General features: G+C 41.0%; 1 non-coding gene across 1 annotated transcript; it reads left to right on the top strand.

Moving 5' to 3' along the window:
• The first annotated feature begins 6,547 nt into the window (after positions 1-6,547).
• On the top strand, positions 6,548-6,620 carry TRNAC-ACA (transfer RNA cysteine (anticodon ACA)). The gene has a single exon. It is a non-coding gene; the product is annotated as a tRNA-Cys (tRNA).
• The last annotated feature ends 1,095 nt before the right edge of the window (positions 6,621-7,715 follow it).

Genomic DNA, 7,715 nt, shown 5'->3' with positions numbered 1-7,715 from the left:
CCCCTGGAGAAGGGATAGGCTACCTACTCCAGTATTCTTGGGCTTCCCTTGTAGCTCAGCTGGTAAAGAATCTGCCTGCATTGTGGGAGACCTGCCTTCGATCCCTGGGTTGGGAAGATCTCCTGGAGAAGGGAAAGGCTACCCACTCCATTCTGGCCTGGAAAATCCCATGGATTTGTATAGTCAATGAGGTCGCAAAGCATCGGACACTGAGCTACTTTCACTTTCACTTTATGTGAGGTTTGCAGGATTTCATTATTCTTGAGTTGTTGACAATATCCAATTTATCTATTTCTTTTCTTTTGTTGTTTACACTTTTGATGTCATATCTAAGAAATTCCCTACTAACCTAACATCATGAAAATTTAAGTCTATGTTTTCTGCGAAGACTTTTGTAGATTAAACTCTTACATTTACGTTTTGATACATTTTGAATTGGGTTTTTTATACGGTGTAAAGTCAAAGTACACCTTCATTCTTTTGCCTGTGATAATTTAGTTGTCCTAGCACCACCTGTTGAAATGGCTATTCTTTCCCCATTGAATGCTTTTGGAATACTTGTTGGAAATCAGTTCACCACAGACATGTGGATTTATTTTTGAATTCTCAGTTCTATTCCACAGATCTATATGTCTTTACTTGTGCCAGTATCACACTGTCTGAATTACCATTGTTTTATAGTAAGTTTTGAAATTAGAAAGGGTGAGTCTTCCTAATCGTTCTTTTTCTGAATTTGCTTTGCCTATTGGACTCCTTACAATTCCATGTGAATTTCAGAATCTGTTCATACAAAGAAATTAACTGGGATTTTCATTATGACTGCAATGAATTTGTAGATCAGGTCGAAGAGTATCACCATATTAGCAATATTGTTCTTCAATCCATTAATGCAAGATCCCTTTCCAATTAGGACTTCTACAATTTCTTTCAATAATGTTTTGTATATTTTAGAATATCAGTTTTGAACTTATTTTGTTTGATTTATTTCTATGTATTTGATTCTTTTTGATACTATTATAGGGACACCATGGTCAATAAAATGAAGTAGGAAAACCTAGCTTTTTATCTTGTTTCTCAATAAGGAAACAATAAACACATATACAAAAGGGAAATGTATAAAATAAACTTATAAATGTAAGTCCATTGTTATCAGCTTCATGGTGGAGGGAATAACACAGATTTAAGAACAGTTGGTGGGCCATGAGTGGAAAGGTGTCAAAACTGGGAGATTTTCTAGCCACTTAAGAATAGAGCCAATTTGACTTTTGAAAAGCACAGGCCTGGATGCAGATAGGGATATTCTTCTTTCTTCCTACCTGCTATCTGTAAATAAATTCAAGTAATGAGGTATTGATAATGGGGATAAAAATTCTCATCATAAACAGGATGACTGTTTTCTAAACTGAGACCCATTTGAGAGTGAAAAATGGTGCTCTTACTAATTACACCAATGATATAGGCATAAAGTGGGACTGTTCTGGGCAAACTGAGAAGAATGATAATCTGAAGGATGCTTGTGGAGGATTCCTCCCCCACCCCGCCCCCACTTGGTAGATGATGATGGAGGCTTGAGAACTGGAAAGTAATCCCAATTTAAAAACAAGCACTACTGCCCACAAGAATATTTTTCATTTGTTTTTGTTATATTTTAAAGTGTGGCTTCTGGGACAAAGATACCCTCTCAGGAGTCACTCTCTCCTCTGAGGAACCCCTGGATTCATTCTAGGATAGAGAAAAAAGGAAATGCATAGATTGAGTGGTGAGAATAAACTTGAACTGTCCTAGGAAATGATGAGAGGCCAAAATGCCAGGAGAGAAATGAGTAAAGAAGAAAGTGATGAGCAGAGACAGCTCATACAAGCCTGCTTCTCCTCCTCACTTCAGAAGGCAGGAAGGCAGAGATGAGCGGTATTTACAGCGTCATTCAGTTCAGTTCAGTCTCTCAGTCGTGTCCGAATCTTTGCGACCCCATGAATTGCATCACACCAGGCCTCCCTGTCATCACCAACTCCCGGAGTTCATTCAGACTCAGGTCCATTGAGTCCGTGATGCCATCCAGCCATCTCATTCTCTGTCATCCCCTTCTCCTCCTGCCTCCAATCCCTCACAGCATCAGAGTCTTTTCCAATGAGTCAACTTTTCGCATGAGGTGGCCAAAGTACTGGAGTTTCAGCTTTAGCATCATTCCTTCCAAAGAAATCCCAGGGCTGATCTCCTTTAGAATGGACTGGTTGGAGATCCAACCAGTCCAAGGGACTCTCAAGAGTCTTCTCCAACATCACAGTTCAAAAGCATCAATTCTTTGCACTCAGCCTTCTTCACAGTCCAACACTCACATCCATACATGACCACAGGAAAAACCATAGCCTTGACTAGACGTACCTTAGTTGGCAAAGTAATGTCTCTGCTTTTGAATATGCTGTCTAGGTTGGTCATAACTTTTCTTCCAAGGAATAAGCGTCTTCTAATTTCATGGCTACAGTCACCATCTGTTGTGATTTTGGAGCCCCAAAAAATAAAGTCTGATACTGTTTCCACTGTTTCCCATCTATTTCCCATGAAGTGATGGGACCAGATGCCATGATCTTCATTTTCTGAATGTTGAGCTTTAAGCCAACATTTTCACTCTCCTCTTTCACTTTCATCAAGAGGCTTTTGAGTTCCTCTTCACTTTCTGCCATAAGGGTGGTGTCATCTGCATATCTGAGGTTATTGATAGTTCTCCCGGCAATCTTGATTCCAGCTTGTGTTTCTTCCAGCCCAGGGTTTCTCATGATGTACTCTGTATAGAAGTTAAATAAGCAGGGTGACAATATACAGCCTTGACACACTCCTTTTCCTATTTGGAACCAGTCTGTTGTTCCATGTCCAGTTCTGACTGTTGCTTCCTGACCTGCATACAGAGGCAGGTCAGGTGGTCTGGTATTCCCATCTCTCTCAGAATTGTCCACAGTTTATTGTAATCCACACAGTCAAAGGCTTTGGCATAGTCAATAAAGCAGAAATAGATGTTCTTCTGGAACTCTCTTGCTTTTTCGATGATCCAGCAGATGTTGGCAATTTGATCTCTGGTTCCTCTGCCTTTTCTAAAACCAGCTTGAACATCAGGAAGTTCACAGTTCACATATTGCTGAAGCCTGGCTTGGAGAATTTTGAGCATTACTTTACTAGCATGTGAGATGAGTGCAACTGTGTGGTAGTCTGAGCATTCTTTGTCATTGCCTTTCTTTGGGATTGGAATGAAAACTGACCTTTTCCAGTCCTGTGACCACTGCTGAGTTTTCCAAATTTGCTGGCATATTGAGTGCAGCACTTTCACAGCATCATCTTTCAGGATTTGAAACAGCTCAACTGGAATTCCATCACCTCCACTAGCTTTGTTCGTAGTGATGCTTTCTAAGGCCCACTTGACTTCACATTCCAGGATGTCTGGCTCTAGGTGAGTGATCACACCATCGTGATTATCTGGGTCGTGAAGATCTTTTTTGTACAGTTCTTCTGTGTATTCTTGCCACTTCTTCTTAATATCTTCTGCTTCTGTTAGGTCCATACCATTTCTGTCCTTTATCGAGCCCATCTTTGCATGAAATGTTCCCTTGGTATCTCTCATTTTCTTGAAGATATCTCTAGTCCTTCCCATTCTGTTGTTTTCCTCTATTTCTTTGCATTGATCGCTGAAGAAGGCTTTCTTATCTCTCCTTGCTATTCTTTGGAACTCTGCATTCAGATGCTTATATCTTTCCTTTTCTCCTTTGCTTTTCACCTCTCTTCTTTTCATAGCTATTTGTAAGGCCTCCCCAGACAGCCATTTTGCTTTTTTGCATTTCCTTTCCATGGGGATGGTCTTGATCCCTGTCTCCTGTACAGTGTCATGAACCTCATTCCATAGTTCATCAGGCACTCTATCAGATCTAGGTCCTTAAATCTATTTCTCACTTCCACTGTATAATCATAAGGGATTTGATTTAGGTCATACCTGAATGGTCTAGTGGTTTTCCCTACTTTCTTCAGTTTAAGTCTGAATTTGGCAATAAGGAGCGTCCTTAGCTGAGTCCAAAGCATGGCTTAGCCCCTTGCAGACTTTGTGCCCTTGGGCTAGTTGTTCAGTTTCTGTCTTCATCTCTTTATCAGAGCGAGGATAATAGCCTACATCAAGGAACTGTGAGGCTCAACTGTACTAATCCACTTAGGTTTTTTTTTTTTTTTTTTCCTTTTCTCTTTAAGTGTTAATAGTTGATATTGTTATCTGCCTCAGTGGGAGCTGTGATTTTTTTTTTTTTTTTTTTAAGGAAGAAATGGACCAGACCCAGGGACTGATTTTTGAGACCCTGGTCCTGAGTGTTTCTCCCGCTACTTGATCATTTTATAGAGAGATTTAATTTTAAAGATCCTTTAAATTCTGGATGATTATTCATAGGTCCACCAGCCTATGTGGAGGTGCACAAACAGATCTCCATTTTTAATTTTCAATGGCAGAAATGCTGGCTTGGGTGCCTCACCTCTGCAATCTATATCCGTGAACCCTCAAATTCACCTTAGAAATACCTAGAAGTCTTTCCAGGGCTTATTCCTCCAGATGGTAAGAAACTCAAGACCTACTCTGAAAAGTAATAATGGGACCAACAACAGCAGTAATAATAGTGAATTGTAGCCCATGTTTATTCTTCACTTTATGCCAACTGACCACCTTGCTGAATGATTTCAAGATTAGTGCATTACTTAACCCTCAAAACAATCGTATGAGTTCAGAGAGTTTAGGCGGCACAGCTAGGGCCTGGGGGGTGGGCGTCAGGGATTCAAATCCACTCGTCCTGCTCTTATGTCTGTGCTATGCTGCCTCCCCATGGGGAGAAGTGGTTCTAGGGCAACAGCAAATATTTTAGGCAGAGAGTCATCCGTGTCTCCTTTAGCCTTTTAACCTACAAATCCTGAGGGAATAACCTAGCTGGTCCCTTTGCCAAAAAGGAAATGATGCCATCTTACAGCTATCTGGATTTTCCTAGCGCTTATGCCACTCATGGGAAGTCAGATGAAACGGCTTAGGAAAGAGCATCCCCATCAGGTGACTGAAGTGCTGGGGATGACGTTCATCTAGGGCCGCCTGAGTGATCCTCTTGTGCCCTGGTATGTGGAACGTGCTGTTGAAGAGATCTAGCCTATTCCCGGAGAATGACTTTTCATCTAGAGAATCCATGCCTCACTCAGCAGCGGTAGCAGCAGTGCTCTTAACTCTGGTGCCAGCCTGCACTTGTGCCTGGTTAAGTGGCACTGGGCATTTACCTTATTAGACCTTTGGTGGCTCCAGCAAATTCATGGAAAGCCATTACAGGAAAAGACCTGACTCTGGGCTTGCCTCTGTGTAATTCTACTCTGTCTTCTATTTCAAGGTGACTAGCACATCTCAGTCATCGAATTTCAGGGAGAGAGGGATTTAGGGAGGCAGCCTTGTGTAGTAGTGACAACCATGGAAACTGCTTCTGAGGTCAGTGAAGGGGGGATTCACGTCTCAGCTTTGGAAATTAATACCTAAATGACTAGTTACTTAAAACTCTGTGTTCTTCAGTTTCCTTTGGTATCTAGTATATAGGGTTGTTGAAAGGATCAGTTGACATTATGGATGTGAAAAGGCTTAACTCATGTGGAAGAAGCAGTTCATTCATTGACCCAATCTCCATTCATGGTCCTTTCTCCTTTGGTCTCCTTCCAGCTCAGGATGGTCATATGAGACTCTTTTGTCCAATGGAACTAAAGTAGACTACTTTTGGATGGGCTTCTAAAAACACTTGTACTGATAGAATATTTCTTTGGCCTGTTTCTTCTCTCTCCCCCACACACTGCATTTTTAATTTACTGGAACACATGTATGAGATCTGTGGTATAGCTGCCCTCTTATAACCATGAGTAAATACATGAAAGCAATTAGGGCAGTCTTTGGTTAGAACTACAAAGTGTCAGTACTTTCATCATCATTAACTTTATCATTATTATGAGCATAAGAATAAGATCTATTGACTTACGATTATGAAGCAAAACAAAAAACTTCCCAAGTCCACAGTAGCACTGATGAGCCCACTTACCCACCTAATCCACCTAACTTTGAACTTCTCGAAATATTAAAGGTATGGCCTTTTATTTCTCTAAGTTGTTTTAGGCATTGCATTTCTCTCAGGTCAATGAAATCCTAAGTGATAAAACATGTAATTTTTTGGTTAGTGGTTGTTTCATTATTTTAGTCTAAAAGAGTGGCTAATGCTGGAACTCTCAGTACAACCTCTCAAGCAAATGGTCACTTACCTGTGCTTGAGTACTTCCAGTGAGTAGAAGTTTGCTACTCCTAAAGGCAGGTTAGCCTATCTTTGGGCAAATCTAACACCTCGAACACCTCAAAAGAGATTTCTCATAAAAATATTTGTTAAAATATCAACTACCTTAACACTGAGAAGTAATATTCATGATGAAAAGAGTCTGGGCCCTGGTGTCTGATTTATCCAAACTGGCATAACTACTCACCACCAAGTCGGTATGTAATCAAAAGGAACTCTATACTTCCCTGGTGGCTCAGATGGTAAAAGCTTCTGCCTACAATGCGGGAGACCCAGGTTCGATCCCTGGGTTGGGAAGATCCCTTGGAGAAGGAAATGGCAACCCATTCCAGTAGGAGGAGCCTGGTAGGCTACAGACCATGGGGTCACGAAGAGTCAGACACAACTGGGCAACTTCACTTTCTTTTCTTTCTCTCTTTCTATACATCTCAAAACTGGAATCTAAGACTTAACTGTAGAAATTGTTCCTTGGTCATAGATTTGTAATTATATTCATGATTGCCTGACACCCTTTGGAGGAAATTGGTGTTCATGAATATGTATTGAATAAGTGAGCTCTTATGTACATAGGTTTCGGTGACCGCCTTAATTGATGGATACCTAGCCTTGAGGTGTAAGAGGATTTAGCTCATTCTCCTAATGTGTGTGAGCCAGGAGATTGCGGACAGGAAAGCATGCTGGGGAGACAGCAGAAACAGAATTTATCACGTCCACTCCCCATGACTTGTCTAACTTCCGTGAAGTCCTCTTCTGAGGGGCCTGTGTGTTGTTTTTCAGGGACGGTTGTGTCAATTCCCTGGTATTTCTGGGCTTGTGTAAAGTCACACCTTTATCCTCAAAGTCCCCTCCGGTGAATGCTGAAGGAATGATCAGATAGAAAGGAGAAAGATTTCAACAATTCCTTGAGGAAATAAAGCCAAAATGAATAGAGGCTCAACTAATCTGATTTTCTCTCTTATAAAGTATTCCTATCCCTATTTGACCCAAATCTCTGCCCTAACGTCCTAAACGCAATGGGGTTTTCTTTTAGGTGAACTCATGAATGAGACGGAGTTTATCATTAACCATCAGGAAATTTTAGCAAAGGATGCCCTGGGCCTGCTTTGATAATACTTTGTTCTTCACAGAAATCATTTGAACTGGAATTTGGGGAGCTCTTCACTGAAGTGAAGGCGTGCAGGCAGAGACAGAAGGCATGTGCCTATTCATTAGAAGATGCTCAAGAAGCATCTCTTTCTATCTTCACCACACCCCACATGCAAACATTAAGCTGTACAAAGATGATATGTTAGGACTGATAAGGGACCCTTTTCTAACACAGCATTCCTTTTGTACCAAATCCCAGGGAAATCAGAGTTGATGAGAGAACCAGTCAAAACAGTGAGTAAAAAC

Source organism: Ovis aries, chromosome 9 (assembly GCF_016772045.2).
Source record: "Ovis aries strain OAR_USU_Benz2616 breed Rambouillet chromosome 9, ARS-UI_Ramb_v3.0, whole genome shotgun sequence".
NCBI lineage: Eukaryota > Metazoa > Chordata > Mammalia > Artiodactyla > Bovidae > Ovis > Ovis aries.
The sequence above is the reverse complement of the archived record's forward strand: the minus strand, read 5'-3'. Positions and strand labels throughout refer to the sequence as shown.